The 17,580-nt window shown below is 50.6% G+C and overlaps 1 protein-coding gene across 3 annotated transcripts in view; it reads right to left on the bottom strand.

Moving 5' to 3' along the window:
- MTM1 (myotubularin 1) overlaps positions 1–17,096 on the bottom strand; it is a 113,140-nt gene extending 96,044 nt beyond the window's left edge. For 2 of the 3 annotated variants that reach the window (XM_055123115.1, XM_055123113.1), the window contains exon 1: positions 17,050–17,096. The gene's annotated coding sequence lies outside the window, so the exon portion shown is untranslated. The remainder of the gene's footprint in view (positions 1–17,049) is intronic. The other variant, XM_055123114.1, reaches the window with a different exon arrangement.
- Positions 17,097–17,580: the final 484 nt, after the last annotated feature.

Raw genomic sequence — 17,580 nt, forward strand, 5'->3', positions numbered from 1 at the left:
CTATCATGGGCTGGAGCGATAGCACAGCGGGTAGGGCGTTTGCCTTGCACACAGCCAACCTGGGTTCGATTTCTCTGTTCCTCTCGAAGAGCCAGGCAAGTTAGCGAGAGTATCTCGCCCACACGGCAGAGCCTGGCAAGCTACCCATGGCGTATTTGATATGCCAAAAACAGTCACAGCAAGTCTCACAATGGAGACGTTACTGGTGCCTGCTTGAGCAAATTGATGAGCAACGGGATGACAGTGACAGTGACTATGATAATGACATTTTCTAGGACCATCAATCTCATCTTGCAAGACTCTGAGGAGCCTGCAAGCAGTTTCTCTTCAAAGTGTGCCCACGTCCAGTGAAAATGAAAACATCTCAATGGCTTGTCTGGAGACGCTTTTCACAGACTCCCTGAGGTGAAGACTTTGCCTCATTACCTTCTGTTCTGGCTCAAGGACCTAGACATACGCTAGAGGTTTCCTCGAGTAAATCTAACTGCATTTATCTCAAAGTACGGTCCTGCCCACATTCCCACCGGCAGCTGACCATCCAGATAGACATGGGTAATCCAGAGGCAGTAGATTCTAAATTCTGGGACTAAATGGGGCTTTGTTTTGTGGATTATTCCTTACAAACGAAGAACCAAATGAAATTTAGAAGCCATGACATGCTAAAGTGGCCTTTCACGTACAAAGTAACTCTTTGTCGTGGTGGTATTTACTATTCAGCTTACAGATACACCAACTTCTCTTTAACTACTGCAAAGCCCTTTGACTGAAGACAATTCAGATGTAGTCGAGAATGAGCTTCCATCATTTTTTCCAGTGGGCAGTGATAGACTGGAGCTGCCCCATTCACCCTATTACTTAGTTCCCTCATGACACATGGCACATCTTCAAAACAGCTGTTTGGCCTCAGGAGTGGCAGCCGTGGCTGTGGCAGAGTGAAGGGCGCTCTTGAAATGCTGCATACACTGGCACTGATATGCTGAATAAACTGCTATCAGGTAAACGTAGCCTTTGTCTGAAAGGGCTACCCTGTACACATTCAGACTGCTTGCTACACTCGCTGATGGATTTCCCCAGCAGTCAAACACCTGTCCGTAAACAGACTTCTAAAATAGGAACAGGATATCAAGTTGCCCATCCACCTGCCAATTCCCAAACTCATGAGCCTGCGGCTCTGCTCCAAGACAAAACATATTCTGTGCGGTGACTTTCCCCTGGGAGAACTATTCCCCGAAGGAATATTTCGGCACAGAAGTAAAAAGTCTCTTCACCGGGGAAGTTGCAGTGGGGACAGTGGGAAGTCGGGGAAAATGTGTGTCAGGAGAAGGAGCCACTTCTGAACTTCTTGCTTTCCAAGGACCTTCTCAGCTCAGCCCCCCCCCCCGCCCGCCCCCAAAAGCCTGCACACCTGGGCACTATTAATAAAGATCCCTCCATCTGCAATTTGGGAAGCCAGCGAGAGCCAGCAAGCAAACAGGGAGTAAAGCACAATCTCGAGAGGAAACCAGAGAGGAGAGCGAGCAGAAGAGGATGGCCTGTCATGTGGAACCGTTCTGCCAGGCACTCTGTTGGCACTGGGTCCTCTTTGACCTGCCGCCAAGACACAGGAAGCATTTGCTGCCCTTCCCAGGCCCACGCACATGCGCAAATGGACACACATGCGCAGCGCACACACCTCGCTTCCCTGAGTGCTCAGTTCACTTCTTCTGCCCTCCTGTAGTTCTCCACCGACACCCTGTGTCTCCCTGGCAGAGCTGAGCTTCCCACGGGCCAGAGCGCTATGTTTAATGTGGTGGTTCAGTGATCTCAGCAGCTTGGGGACTCAGCTGATGAACAAGTGACAAGACTATGTTATCACCTTCTCAACCTTCGTCTTCAGCCACTGAAGGCACTCCAACTTGCCTTTGACATTCTGTACACCCCCACCCCTAATTCTCATGCTGGTTTTGCTTGACTTTGAGTTTTATGCAGAAGGGCTCATTACACTTACTCCTGCTCCTGGCTTTTCTCATGCAGCACAGAGGTGAGAGCCGTAAATGGACAGGAATGGCAAGAAATGTGTCACTGAATGAACACCCCGGCCTTGCCTCGCAGCCTTCTCCACACTAGGCTAGCTGTGGTCAGAAACAGCATTAAGTGACACATGACTGTCAGCCGCGGAGGAAATCACATTATGTTTCTGTCCCTGTGGCATAGTTGTCCACTTGCACGTGGGGGGATGTCCGCTCTCTTCTCAGTGGCCACAGAGCTGGTTCCAGGCTCTACCATCACAACATGCTCGTAAGAACGTACTCGTGAACATCCCCCCTACCAGCGTATGTGTGTACAGCGGGACAATGGAATTTCCTTTTGTGCCTAACGTTCCCATACCTGGGTCTGGTTTGACCCGACAGGAAATAACTTTCAGAAAATTATACTCTTGGGGAAAGATGGAAGATGGATGAAGGTGTCGGCAAATTAACCATTTGAGGCTAATGGAATCTTAGGATTGTCCTCATTTCACATTCAAGCAGCAAGGGGGCAAGAAGCAAAGTAATGGATGGGCAGGGTCCGAATTTTCTGGGGCCTCTGTTACAAAGTACCACAAAACTTTGCTTCAAACAGAAATTTCTTCTTCCCAGTCCTTGGAGGCTACGAATCCAAAATCAAAGTACCAGGAACCGGAGAGACAGTACAGGAGCTATGGCACTTGCCTTGCATGTGGCCGCAGTGGCTGCCGCCCTAGTACAAATCCCCAGAGCCCACTCCTGAGCACAGAGCCAGGAAACCAGGAAGCAAGGACTGGGCAGTGTCACGGTGCTTCTGAAGGCTTCTGTAAAGGAGCCATCCTGACTATTTCCGGATACTGGGCGTTGCAGGTATTCCTTGGCTCTTAGCCTCATCACACCTGCCTTGCCCTGTCATCATATGTGTTCTCCCTGTGTGTCTCATCTCTTCACATGGTGTCCACCTCATGGCTGCAACGATCCTATTAGATCAAGTGCTACTCTCTTCCAGTCTGACCTTCACTATCTGCAGCTGTCTTATTTCCACACAAGGTCACATTCGGAAGCACTGGGGGCACGGGCAGGACTTCAGCGTATCTTTTGGAGGGACATCTTACAAGCAATCATTGAACACCCACTAAATGAAATCAGCATGGAAATATAAATATGTCTTCCTAGAAGAAATAATTAAATGATCCCAGGCCAATCATTTCTGAGCCACTCCTTACTGAGCATACAAAATTATTTAATCTCGTTTCCAAAGTGTTCACAAATCAGCTGGGAAATATATACTGGGCAGCCACTCTGGGAGATACCTTAAAAAATAGGTTGTAAACCACAGCATCTCAATCACTGTCACTGTCATCCTGTTGCTCATCGATTTGCTCGAGCGGGCACCAGTAACGTCTCTCATTGAGAGACTTATTGTTACTGTTTTTGGCATATCCAATACGCATTAGCTTGCCAGGCTCTGCCGTGTGGGCTCGATACTCTCGCTAGCTTGCCGGGCTCTCCAAGAAGGGCGGAGGAATCGAACCCGGGTCGGCCTCGTGAAAGACGAACGCCCTACCACTGTGCTATCGCTCCAGCCCAATATAAAGTAAATATAAAGTAAAAAAGAATGTCAGTAATCACATGTTTAATTTTTTTAATTTTAAAAACGAGATGAATGATTTTTGAGTCTGCAATCAACTTCTGTAATGTGCACATGGGTGTGGATCCAGGGGTTAGAAACTAGAACCTCACACACAAAAGGGATGCACGTTACCTCTTAGCTACACCCCTGCCTCTGAGCTCAATGGTTTTGATGATTTGGGGCTTCTGGACCATTCCCTACGTGGGCTAGCAGTAAAAAGTAGCAAGTCAAGTTCTGGGATTCTAGGGGTTTTTATTTGGGGGGGATTGTTTGGGCCACATCAATGTTGCTCAGAAGCTTCTCACAGCTCAGTGCTCATGGTCACTCCTGGTGGTGTTCAGTGGGGCTCAAACCCAGGTCTCCTGTATGCAAAGAATGCATACTCTCTAGCCCAAGTCAAGGTTCTGAATACTGCCTACGATTTGCCAATTGTTAAAATGCTAGGTTTAAGATTTCATCATTACTCACAGTTTACAAAGGCAAGCTGTACTTGAAGGTTAGGAGAGATCAGAGGTAGGACTAGTAGCCTACCCAGAGGGATCAAGAACTGATCCAATGGGAGTTATAATCATATAACTTTGATTAATATAATCATAAAGTAAGACTGGATGCATTAGAGAAGCCTTAAATGTTCCCAAAGAGAAAGCTTGCAACAATCTACAATACAGACAATGATTATGACCTATTAATAGTTCCAGCCATTATGTAAGTGATCACCCAGGCCTGCTATAGGAGGGAAAGGAATGAACAGACACACACATACATACATATGCACATGCATTCACTCTATTCTAGAACTTGGCCCTGGGAGCAAGTTTTCGTGGATGTGAAAGAAACAATTTTTAAGGCAGAAACAAAAGGCAAAGCGATGAAGAGTGACAATGAAGAAATGTCAGTATTATAACAATGACGCATCTGGTTCCAATGCAGAAAATTCCCGTGGCTTTCGAAGGAGTAATATGTGCTGTGTCACAGAAGACTAAAAAGAGTTGCCAGCAGATAGTACAGAATTTAAGGCACAGAACTTAAGGCACCTTGGACACAGCCGGTCTCAGTTAGATCCCCACAACACAAGGCCCCCAAGAACCACCAGAAATAACCACCCAAGCACCATAGGGTAGGGCCCAAAATGCAAAAAAAAAAAACCCAAACCCCCAAAACAACAACAACAACAACAAAAACAGAAGAAGAAAGAGAAATGCCAAGCTGCAGATAGAAATTCTCAACACTATAAAAATGGACGGAGAGAGGGGTTGCAGAGGCAATCATGAGTATGATGAGTGTGGCGATATAATCATAAAGTAAATCCTAAAGAGCTGTTCAAGACATGGCTCTGACAAACAATTCCATAGCTCATCATGATCTTTTGTTTGTGCGTCTGGGACCTGGCAGTGCTCAGAGCTCATTCCTGGCTCTGTGCTCAGGAGTCATGCTTAGCAGTGCTCAGGGAGCAATATGCAGTACCCTGGATTGGAAGTGGGGTCAGCCGCATGCAAGACAAGAGGCTTGACCCCTTTATGATCATCTGTCCATCCGTCATTATGATCTTTAAGTTAAAAAACCTCTCAGCAAACTAGGACCAGGGCCCCTGATCCTCTAGCTAACATCACATTTTGTGGTAAAAGTTGGAATGCTTTCTCACTATGTGGGATCAAGGCAATGATGGCTGCTCTTAAGTACTTGCATCCATTATACTTCAGAGACCCCCCAACAAGTTAATAAGACAAGAAAAAAAAGCTAAAAGGTTTAACAGCTCGGAATGGAGAAGTAAAATTGCATTTGCAAACATGATTGCACATGTAAAAACGCCTAAGAACACTACAGAAAAACTCACATAAGTACTAAGTATATTTAAGAAGTTTGCGGGTACCAAGGAAAACAAAAAAAAAATCACAATTGTATTGTCAGTGATGAACAAACACACGCTGAAAGATGGAAATAGCATTTGTGATATTAAACAGTAAAGTGCTTAGGGATGCACTTAGCAAACTGGACAAGCTCAGCATGTGGAAAACTACAAAGGCATTGTGAGACGCATTAAAGCAGACCTAGATACACTGAAAAATATATCGTTCTCAAGGGTCAGGAAACTCAGTGTTGCTATTATCAAGACCAAGCTACAGATTCAATGCAGTTACTACCAAATTCAAAATTCCAGTAGGCTTTGTTGGAGACATTGACATGATGATTCTAAACTTTCTAAGAAGAGGCAAGGAAGATCAGTAGTTACAGCACTTGCCTGGCCAAGCTCCAAGGTCAAACACTAGTGTCGCTGCATGCATTGAGGTAACAACAGCCCCATGACTTGGGACCCCTTCTAGGGGGGTAACTTAAAAATTAAGGAAAGTCTGTGCAGGAGAGATAGTACAAGGTAGATGTTTGCCTTGCATGTGGCTAACCCTCGTTTGATCTCCCGCATCACATGTGATCTGCTGAGCAGTTCCAGGATAGTCCTGGACCCCAAAGTCAGGAGTAAGCCCTGAGCACAGCTGGGTATGGTCCAACTCACCCAAAAAATAAAAATGAAAAAGTAAGTGTTGTGTTCTCTCTCTCTCCTTTTTGTTTTTCAAACAACATCTGACCATGGGCAAGGCTTACTCCTTCCTATGTACTCAGGGATTACTCCTGGTTATGCTCAGGGGAACAAGATAGGGCCAGGGTTCAGACTTGTGTCAACTGCACACAAGGAAAATGCCCTCCCTGCTGTTCTACCCCCCAGGCCCCAGGTCTACGTTCTCCTAAAATACAAAATCAGGGGCCAGTAGTATGGCAACTCAGTAGTATGGCACTTGATTTGCGTGTTGTGAGGCCTGGGTTTGATTCCTGGCACCAAAACAAAATCAAAGAACCAGAGAGATAGTATAGCAGGTACTACCAGCCTTGCACACGGCTGATCTGGGTCCAATCAAAGTGACCCCTGAGTGCAGAGCTATGAGTAGGCCCTGAGTACCACTGAGTGTGGTCCAAAAACAAAAACAAAACCCTCAAAATGATTGTGGCGCTGTAGCACTGTCATCCCGTTTTTCATCGATTTGCTCGAGCAGGCACCAGTAATGTCTCCATTGTGAGACTTGTTGTTACTGTTTTTGGCATATTGAATATGCCACGGGGAGCTTGCCAGGCTCTGCCGTGTGGGCGGGATACTCTCGGTAGCTTGCCGGGCTCTCCGAGAGGGACGGAAGAATTGAACCCGGGAAAAAAAATCAAAAGTAAGGAAAGACCAAGACTCAAGAATAGCAAAAATAATTCTGAAAAGAAAATGAAAGAAAAAAAGTCTAAGGTTTCAGCTCTTCCCAGACATAACTGAAGATCTCAGTAATGAAGCCTGGGGTACTAGCATAATAGCTGAACCTGAAGAGAGTCCAGCACTAGACACATTCAAGGAGGTAACAGCAACAGTTAACTTGTTCCCACCAAAAGTACCAAGGTGATTTAATGAGAAAGAATATAGTCTTCTCTCCAGCCGATGCTGCAACGACTTAACAGTCATCTGGGAAAATAAGCAGACCTTGACCCTGACCTCACACAACATACACAATTAACTTGCAATGAAGCACAGAATTTTATTTTCTATTGCTACATAACAAGCTCAGTAGCTGTGAACACCATGCATTAATTATCTCCCAGTTTCCGTGGGTGGGCAGGCAGGCGTCTGCAGGGTAGAGCCAGATCCTCTGCTCAGGGGCTCACGAGGCTCCAGGGAGGACAACACAAGGTGTGAACCCTTCCCTGGGTCTGTACACCACAACAGATTGAAATGTCAGAGCTAAAAATGCAAACACCCTAGAGACACCGGGGAAATCCTTATGCGTTTAGACAAAGCAAGCCTAAGAGCAAAGACAGCATCAACTGCCTAGAAACACCAACTGCAGCAAAGCCCAGGCTGGCTGCTCTTCCAAAGGCCCAGTTAAACTGAAATGACAGGCCAGCTGGGCAGAGGGTATCCGCAACTCACATCTCTGATCCAGGTCTCGTATCCACAGGAGCTTTAAAGAATTCACGGAACTTAAGAAGACAATCCAATAAGACACCGGCAATAGGTTTAAGCACTCTGCACTCTGGGCAATGAGAGATGAAGACACGCTCGCCATTCTCGGTTGTTACGAAGACACTCTTCAAAGCCCAGTGAGGTACCATTATACACGCTCTTGAGAGGCTCCCATCCTACCCAGCATGAACCCGGTAGGTCAGGATGGGGCGAGAGCACTACAGCTACTATACTGTGCCTTTGGGGGCTTGCAAAAGGGCATGTCTACTTTGGAAATAAGCTGGTGAGTTTCTTCTAACGTTCCAGGCACAGTGACTGATATCAGTGCCCACAGACAGAGCACAAGAAAAAGGAAACACCTGAGTCCCCCTGGGACCAGTACTCCAGTGTCCTGGGCAGCCCTCTGTGTTTAGCAAAGAGTGCATCACATCTCAGCGACAGAACATCACCAACTCCTCAGACAACATGCATGAAGAGAAAAGGCGCTGTGCTACGTGAGGCGCCAATTCTTGCCACTGTTCCAAGAAACTCTGACCATAATGTAGGAATCAGAAATCAGTCTGAAAGATACCTAGAAAAAGCATTCAGAAATTCGGAGCTATGCCCCTCCCCCTCCCTTCCTTGCCCTTTGGCTGTGGGTGCTTTGAGCAGGGCTCACACACCTGGCCGTGCACGGGAGCTCACACTGGCATGTCTGGGCAAGCACCAGAAGTCGGACTTATGGCCTCATACATGCACAGCAGGTGTCTTTAGCCACTGAGCCATGGCCTGGGTCCCCAAAGCATCCTACTAAACAATTCATAAGTGAACAGAATAACCGTGGAAACTAAAATGTCTACAACTAAATAATAAAAAGAAACTATACTTCAAAACGTCCAAGCAGCAGGCTTTAATCAAAAGACGCAAGGAAGGAAGGAAGGAAGGAAGGAAGGAAGGAAGGAAGGAAGGAAGGAAGGAAGGAAGGAAGGAAGGAAGGGAGGAAGGAGAAGATGAAAAGTGATTTTCAGGACATGTATTTTAAGTGCAAAAAGCAAGAGGGTGAACAGGGTGTGTAGTAATTTTTTGCTGTAAGAAAAGGAAATGCAAGTGTGAATGCGCTTGGCACATGCGCATATGAACATGCATGCCTGTTCAGTTTTGCAAAATCAAAACTAAAAAGCCTTGTCAATTGCATTACCTACAGGAAGGGCAGGAGGTGGGGACAGAGAAGGGGATGAAAGAGAGACTTTTTAGAATATATTCTGATAAAATGTGGACTTCAAAATCATATAAGGTTTCTATTTATTAAAAATTAATCCAAAATAAAGTTGAGTCTATAATGATGCTTATTCATTTCCATACACTGACAAACCTAATACTACCCCAATGGACCAACATTTATTAAGACTAATATCATAAGAAAAAGAGAAAGCATGATAACCAATATTACAACTTGTGAGGGGCCAGAGATAGTACAGAGGCTAAGGAAAGCATTTACCATGCACTCGGCCAGGTTAAATCCTTGGCACCATATAAGGTCCCCCAATCCTCTCCAAAAATGATCCCTGAGTATAGAGACGGAAGTAAGCCCTGAGCACTGCTAGGTGAGCCTCCATCCCTTTAAAATAATCTGGGAATGAAAAGGCAGAAACATAGATGTGGATGGCTCTAATGAGTCATTTTTAATCTCACACCCAAAATGCTAAGAGCAACTGGAAGGGTGAGCAGGCAGAAAAGGATAACTCAGATTTTACACAAACTTGCAGAGAACAGAAAAAAGGGAATGTCCTCCCACTTGAGCTAGAAAACCGACAACATGAGACAAAGACAGTTCTGAAAGGAAAATGAGAGCCCACCTGCATAAAAGAGACACGATCCCCGAAGGCTACCAGCCAAATCCTGGGGAGAGGAAGAAAAACAGCATGGGCTCACACCAACAGAGCCGAGCAGGACGCATGCTATGGTGCAAGCGGAGCTAGAAAATTCTAATAACCCACAGCATTAGCAGGTTTAAAGAGGAGGGAAAGTCCCTTTCCCTGGAGGCTAGAAAGGAGTTTGGAGTTCCATCCACAAGGCGCCAAGGGCCAAGTGCGCTGGGACAGTACTTCGCCACCAACCAATAGTAAACAGTGCATGAAAGACTCTACGGGAAAAATGTGGGAAACTTGCCAGCACCAGAACCCATGCCTCAAGCCGAATCTGAAAGTGCAGGTTGGCACTCAGGGAACTCCCGGAAATGATTCTACAGGAGTGCATGGAGGTTCCCAGTCCCTGGGTATCATTTCATTGCTAGCTGGCATGGGTGGGGCCTTCTGGGTGACCCGGAGTTCAAACTGGGTTTCCTGCCCAATTGGGATGGTTACTGTCAGAAGCCCTTGGGAAACTGGAACAAAAGCTCTCCTCTGGGTCTCTGTGCCTCCTTCTCCAGCTCCTAAGCCAGCAGGTTGGACTTCGCCTTCCCCGGTGAACCCAGAAGCTGCCAGCTTGGTACATCATTGGTCTGGAGTCTTTCCAGCACCAGGAAGACTTGCAGCCTTTGTCCCAAAGCCTGAGTTGGAGGTTCTTTGAGTCATTTGAAAAGCACACTCCACCTGCACCCAAGAAAGCAGCCTGCAGTGCACACAGCCACCCAGGACCCTCTGGTTGTGCATGTGTATGAGGTTTAAGGCCACAACTGGCCATGCTCAGGGCTCACTCCTAACTCTACACTCACAGATCGCTCCTGGTGGGGGTTGAGGGACTGAGCGGGGCCAGAGACCAAGCCGGGTTGGCTGTGTGCAAGGCTGGCACCTTCCCCGCTATTCTCTCTTTCCAGCCCCCAAAACCCCCTCTTATCCAGATATCCCAAAGACATTCCAACATGCAGGGGTCCCAGGAGATGCCGTCCCCCCGCCCCCACACACACACCAGCAAAGTGTGTGGAATGTGGAACTGAACTCAACGTCTAGCCAAGAGGGGGGTCCTGGCACAGGCAAGTCTGAGAGATGAGCCACAGGAAGGCCATAATGTATTCCCTCCAAGCGTTGCTGTCCAACACTGTTGGAGCTATGCCTTGTGGCCCAGGACACACACACAGGCCCAGTGCAAGCCAGGGTGTATCTGTGTGACATGTGCCCAGCTGCCTACTTCAGGCCAGAGCCAAGGAACCATCCCGCCACTCAGAAATCCCATCCAAATGACTACACTTTGCAGGAACTGCGTTAGATGGCACATATTCTATACACTGATCTTGGCCAAGAGACAGTGCAGGGGTTAAGGAAGAGCCCCTGGACCCAGAGAGATCCCTGGCACTCATAGTTTTTCCCCAAGCAACTGCCAGGGGTAACTCCTGAACATAAAGCAAGGTATAAGCCTGAGCACCTCCCAACATCCTCCCTCCCCCAAGTTTTTAAAGGAAAAAATAAAAGTGTATGTTATTTGTTCCTCACCCCCTTTACAGGGGGCCACGAAGAAACTGGCATCCTCCACGTGGCTCGTGAGAGCATCTCTCCCAGGAAGAGTGAGTGGGTCTGAGACGGTGACAGCCTGGGTTTAAGCTGCTTACACCAGTCTTCTCATCTGTCTTCTCTAGCTGCATTGAATGGGCACACTGTGGAGTGTGGGGGGGGGTGTCTTATTGATACACATATTGCAGTGAGGAGGTAGGAGGTGTTTCCAGAAAAGTGCAGTCAGCAGTCTCCCGGGGGCTGAGAAGAAGTAAACACCTGGATGGCATTTAAACAAGCAAGGAAAAGGTGTTTGGGGGCATGGAAGTGAGGGGACTTTGATCATCTCTGAGCCAAGAATAAAGGGAAGAATCGTACTCAGCCTCTACTTCGAGCAAAGCTCTCACGTCCTACAGTTCTCACCCCTTCCCCTGCAAAGGACGGCCTAGCACAGAAGGAGCACTGGGGCGCCCAGCACAGAAAGAGCACTGGTAGACGGTGATCCAGAGCCACAGCCACGCGGGGGCATTTCTGATTTCAGTCAAATTCCCTGGTGGAAAGAAACCCTTGCCATGCAACCTTGTCCCCACCTGTCACCTCAGGGCCAAGCAGGACATTACAAATACCACCAGCTGATGCCAAGAATCCTCCGGAAGTGCTGATAGCTCCAGGGCTGCCAGAGAGCAAAGGCACCCTCAGAAAGAGCCCTCCCTGTTTGAAGAGGCTCTGGGAACCTCAGTTCCAGAGCACCGAAGTTCAAGGGCAGGAAACCCACAGGGATTAGGAGGCAAGGAAAGGATATTAGGGGAATTGAAAGGGGATGAATTGCCACAGTCACAAACAGGTCACTTTTATCCGAGCTCCCCATTATTATGCTTCAACTCGCCTATTTTGCAAGATGCTCCCAAACATCAACAGAACAAGCAAATCCCAGCCTGAATGTAAACTAGCCCCCAGACACTAGCGCCCCCTCCAGTCCGGAAGCTTGGGGATCAAAACCTCGCCACTCCTGGACTTCAACATTTTTTGTAGGGGTTGGAGACAGCACAGGTGTTAAGACACTTGCCTTACACAAGGCCTGCCCTAGTTTGATCCTTGGCACTGTCTGGGGTTTCCCTGGTACTGCCAGTAGTAATTCTTAGGGACAGAACAGGGGGAAAGGCCTAAAGAGGCCAGTGTGGTCCTAAGGCAAAAACAAAAGAAGGAAGAAGGAAAAAGGAGAAGAAGGAGGAGGAGGAGGAGGAGGAGGAGGAGGAAGAGGAGGAGGAGGAGGAGGAGGAGGAAGAGGAGAAGGAGAAGGAGTGGAGGAGAAGGAGGAAGAGGAGGAGGAAGAGGAGGAGAAGGAGGAGAAGAAGGAGGAGAGGAGGAGGAGGAGGAGGACAAGGAGGAGGAAGAGGAGGAGGAGAAGGAGGAGAGGAGGAGGAGGAGAAGAAGAGGAGAAGAGGAAAAGAAGAAGAGGGGGAGGAGAAGGAGGAGGAGGAGAAGAGGAGAAGAAGAAGAGGAGGAGGAGGAGGAGCTGGAGCAGGAGCAGGAGAAGCAGGAGAAGGAGGAGGTACAGAGAGACGGCTCAGGGCTCAGGGGAAGGGCAAGACCTGGAGTACAGCTCCCAGCACTGCATGGTCCAGAGCACTGCCAGGGGTGTCCCACTGGCTGCCATCACCACTCCTCACCGAGCACTGACCCATCTGGCCCGGCGGGGAGGTAAGCCATGATTGCTAGATCCCCTGGGCACTGCCCTGCACCCCCACCCCCACCGAAAGAACTCTCAGCCACTTTCTCAGCGGCCCTGGGGAGAGAGGTTAGGCACGGATGCCAGTTCAGGCTGCGGCCAGGGACTTCAAGTTCCAGATATACTGTAGAATTAGCTGATAAGAACACAAGCCAAGTCCTCACGATTGCCCTCGTGGCATTTGAGTCAAAGAATGTTCACCAAATGTCTGCTGTCTGCAACGGGCCATGATGGGTTCCCATGTCCAGAAAAAAATCTCCAAACTCAGTCCCCTTGGTAACAAGCTTGGAAAATGAAAAAAAAAAGATGATTGAACTACACAAAGACAGTTATCACCTCTCAGAGGAAAGGCAAGGCAAACTGACACAGGTGCGGACCTGGCCAAGAACTACTTAGGGCTTCATTCGCAGAGACAGAGAAGCCAATTCAATTCACAAGGAACAAGCACCCAGGCACCAGTCCTGCCGTTCAGTTTGGACAAGGAAGGCTGTAAAGACCCAGGACGGTTCACTCCCAGATTCCTCCTGCTCGTCCTCTTCCTCCTCCGCCCCCAGGAGCAGGAACACCCTTCCAGACGGGCTGGAAAGGCGCAGCAGGGCCTCACAGGGCACTGAGGCACTGGGCAAAGTGTGGGTTGGAAAGGTCAAGAGTTGTACTGAAACAGAAGAGAAAGAGGCAGCGCAGTTCCCCGGCTCAGCGATCGCCTTGCCAGGGCTGCTGATTACACGCCGCTATCGTGTCAGGAAGAGACAAAGTGGAAACTCATGGGGTGGCGTGAGGACTTCAGGTCCGTTTGCGAGAGGCAGTAAAACCCCGGCCTATTTCAGTGCTGACAGAGACGGAGAGGGAGTTGGACAGGCCACCCCAACAGACACCCGCCCACCTGCAACAATAATGCCACATCATCTGCCAGGGGCGCAGGCACGGCGCGTCCTGCACAGGTCTGGGGGGCTGGCCGGGCATGGGCTCCCAGCTCCTTCACAAACGGGAGCACCCCCGGGAGCAAGGGAAAGCGATTTGTCCAGTATCCAGGTCAAAAAGGGGATGAAATGAGACTTGAACCCAGTTTCCGGAATCCAAATGCGGGAAGTGTGCCACCGCCTCACACAGCCTGAAGCCTGCCGGTACTTGTCCCGCAGGCAGCAGTGCAAAGAAAGCATTGCTCCCCGGTGCCAATCTTTCCAAAGACAGGCTGGCCGTGCTCATAGCGAGAAAGGGATGATACTGCCTCGGGTGCTGGCCGGCTTAGAGAAATGCACTGTCAACGGAGAAAACGGGAGAAAAGGCATCTTCCAACGACAGGTGGCAACTAGATCTCAGTGGACCGTGTCCAGCCAGACTCCTGGTCCCCTCATGCTGGCAGGGCATGTGGCTGGAAGAAGGCCGCTTGCACCAGACTATTGTTTCTGGCAACACACAAAATCAGGCCTGGAGCAATTTCTGTGTCCCAACAGTAAAAAGCAATGGTGAGAACCACTGTCCGGGCTGCCAGCGTCACCTGCAACTAAAAGCTCCAGTCCACAACCAAAGGCAGAGCACAGTCAAGCACATCAGGCCCGCTGGATTGCCGAATGTCCCTGGGACACGGCTGTTGACATTTGTCCCTCTCAAGAAGAAAAGAGAAATCCCATGGCATCCAAGTCAGGACCCATGAATTTCCTGGAGACCTCCCAAGGTCCTACTGGACCACTCCGCAGAGATCCTTATTCAGCATCCACCCTGGGGGAAGTTCCTGGCCTCGTTTACTTGCCTTCTACAGATAAGGAAACCGAGGTATGCAGTGGGTCCCGTACCCAATACCACCCAGGTCCTAGAAGAACCGGGAACCCAATCCAGATGCTGCCCCATGTTGAGCTCCCAACCCCCATCTTCCAAAAAGAACTGAGAAACTAGAAACTAAAGAAAGCAGAACTGCAGAGAGGTCAGGAACAGGGAAGGGGAATTGCTAAAGAATGAAAACAACCTCTTCATATTCTGTCATAAACCTGAGGAAAAAACTTTAGGAATACAAGCAAACTCTGACCTTGGAGAATCCCTGGGTCACCAACTACTGTCGCCCTCTCGGCACTGAAGATACTCTACTTTTCTCCTAATCCTGCTGCTTTCACTACAAGGGAGAGCCAGGTGTTCTTTCGGGACTTTGAAAAGGAACAACGCTTTGTTGGCCTTTTACTTCTGGAACAAGCAGAGGTGCATTTATTTCTGATGCTGTCCATAATTTTTTTCCAGCTCCGATAAAACTGAGAAATATTCATTTTTGAAGCCAAGTGACCACACAAGATGGAGAGAAATGGCAAGTGTCAAGAGACGAATTCTTGAGCAGTGCTCAGGAAGGTGACCTGACTAGTATGCTCAGAATGGACAAACCAGCCCACATCCAGATCACGGATCACTTCAGGGAGGGGGTTCCCATCCCGGAGGAAGAATCATCCTTGGGGAAGGCTGTCCGAAGCCAACAAACACAGAACACCGGTCGCTGAGTCAATAAGCAGTTCTGACCCCAAAGGACCTTCAGCAGGTAGGGTGGGGACAAGCCAGCAAGGACCTTCCAGACCACCTCCCTCGGTTTTGGAAACCACTTCAGGTATGCACGGGAGCCAGGAGTGGAAAGGCCATCAAAAATGAGACTTGAAAGAGCTGATCCAAGAGGCACTCACTGGAGAAACAAGGACCCCACACAATCCCATTCATTCACACAGATTCCTTTGGGGACTGATTATTTGCTTTAATGGAGCGGCAGCTGACAATCTCTAGCAATTCAACGTTATGCCAAGTCTCTCTCAATCAACCCAGGCAGATTCGCTACACCAGAGAGCATCAGAGCTCTATTTTTGCTTCACAGTGCTCATGTCCACTGGAAAATAGATCAACGTTGCCGTTTTTACCATCTGTGCGGTCACACATGGCTCTGTAAGGCAGGGACCTTATCAGTGTTGCTATCTGCTGTCTGCCTAGAACTTAGGGTACCACAGCACACCTGGGGCATTGTGGTTGAATTGATAAATATGTTAGAACTCTAAGGTCAGGAGACTAATGAGTTTACTAACCATTCCAGAGCACTAGCCCCCATAAATACTCTCCACTTTTCAGCATTCCCAAAGCTCTCATACAGTGGGGGTACAAGTGCTTGGAATCCGCTAGATGGTCTGGAATGTCTCAAGGGGAGCGCTATTCTGTGCCAGAGCCAGAAGTCATTCTGACTCGAACCCGGCGAGTCAGTGATCATATCCAATATATCCAGTGGATGAAAGCAAATAGTGTCTATCAATTGACGAGCTTGGCTGTCTAATTTGGCCGGTAAGCTGGTGCTGATGGGGGAAAAAAACTGATTCTGATAAGAAGTTCACAACGCTTTAAACTAGAACAAAATTGCTACTTCAGTCTCTAGATTCTGATACAGGGACCAAAACTACGCTGTGACTTCCAAAAAACAAAAGTTCAGACAGCAACATAAGCCCAGAGCTCTGCCGTGTGCTATGAGCTGTGCCGTGAGCAGTCCGGAAGCCGGGGTGACAGGAGTTACCCTCTCCAGTAGACGCTCCCGGCGGGGAGACGCAGGAACTCGCTGAACCCCAACGTCTCTCGGAAGTTTAGAGTCCGGGAAGGGCTGCGCGGAGAGCAGGCGCGATCCACCTCGCCCCATCCCCGGCGCGCGTCTCCAACACCCAGAATAAAACTGTTTGCCGCCGACTCATTTCATATTTGCTTAGGCGAACACTAAAATTAGTTTTCACTTCCTGAGCGCCGCGCCGGGCTGTGCCGGGAGGCGACCCGTCAAAGGGCGCCCGCCGCTGCCCGCGCACACTTCCGACCGCGTCCCCTCTCGGGTCCTCCCTCGGCCCCGCGAGCGTGGCCCCCCGAGCCCCGGTCCCGGAGCCCCCGGGGACTCGGCCACGGCCGCCCGGCGGGACCCACCCGGGATGCGGCCAGGGCAGGGCGAGGACCAGCCGCGGAGCGCCGGCCGCCCGGGACAGGGAAGCAAAGTCCGGGCAGCGGCCGCGACGCCCCCGCGCCCCCGCCCCCGCCCCGGAGGCCCCGGCTCCCGCCCCGACCTTCGCCCGTCGCGCGCCCCGGGACCTGGCGCGGGGAGAAGCGGGGCCAAGCGCAGGCACCTGCCCGCGGCGCCCCGGCCTCGCTGCCGGCCGGTGGGGACCGCGGAGACGCTCGGCGGCTGCCCCCGCCCACCCCGCGGCCGGGCGCCGCGCCCCGGGCCGGCGGGCTCCGGGAGTCCCCACTGGTCCCGCGGCTCGCGCGGCACGGGACCCGCCGCGCCCGGCCCCCGGCCCGGCCAGCCGCGAGCGCGCACCCACCTCGAGCTCCGGGAGCCTCCGCCGTTGCCAGGCTGCTCGGCTCCGGCGCCCCGCTCCGCCCCCTCCGGGCCCCGCCCCCCGCGCCCGCCCCGCCCCCGCCCGCCGCCCGCCGCCCGCCGCCCTCCTCCCCGCCGCCATTGGCCGGCGCGCGTCACGTGGCGGGGCGGGGCCCCCGGGGAGTCCGGGGAGCCGCTCCGAGGGGCGGGGCTCCGGGCCGCGAAGGCTGCCGGGAAGCCCTCCTGGAAGGGTTCGGCCCCGCGGGCCGCTGGGAATTGCAGTTCTCGGGGTGGGTGCGGACCCGGCAGGGCCGGGAGGCTGGTGGCCAGCGGGAAAGGGAAGTCGGAGCGAGAGGCGAGCGGAGACCGTTGGGAAGCGTAGTCCGGCTCCTCGCTGTTTTCTCCCATCAAGGGACCGTTCGGGGGGGAAAAGACTCTCGATAACAACCCTAGGGGCTGGCACTGCATCGAGCTGGGACTCAGTCCCGTGGGCTTGGCGGCGTGAAACTGAACTTCACGGGAAAACGAAGTTTCG

Source organism: Sorex araneus, chromosome X (genome assembly GCF_027595985.1).
Source record: "Sorex araneus isolate mSorAra2 chromosome X, mSorAra2.pri, whole genome shotgun sequence".
Lineage (NCBI taxonomy): Eukaryota > Metazoa > Chordata > Mammalia > Eulipotyphla > Soricidae > Sorex > Sorex araneus.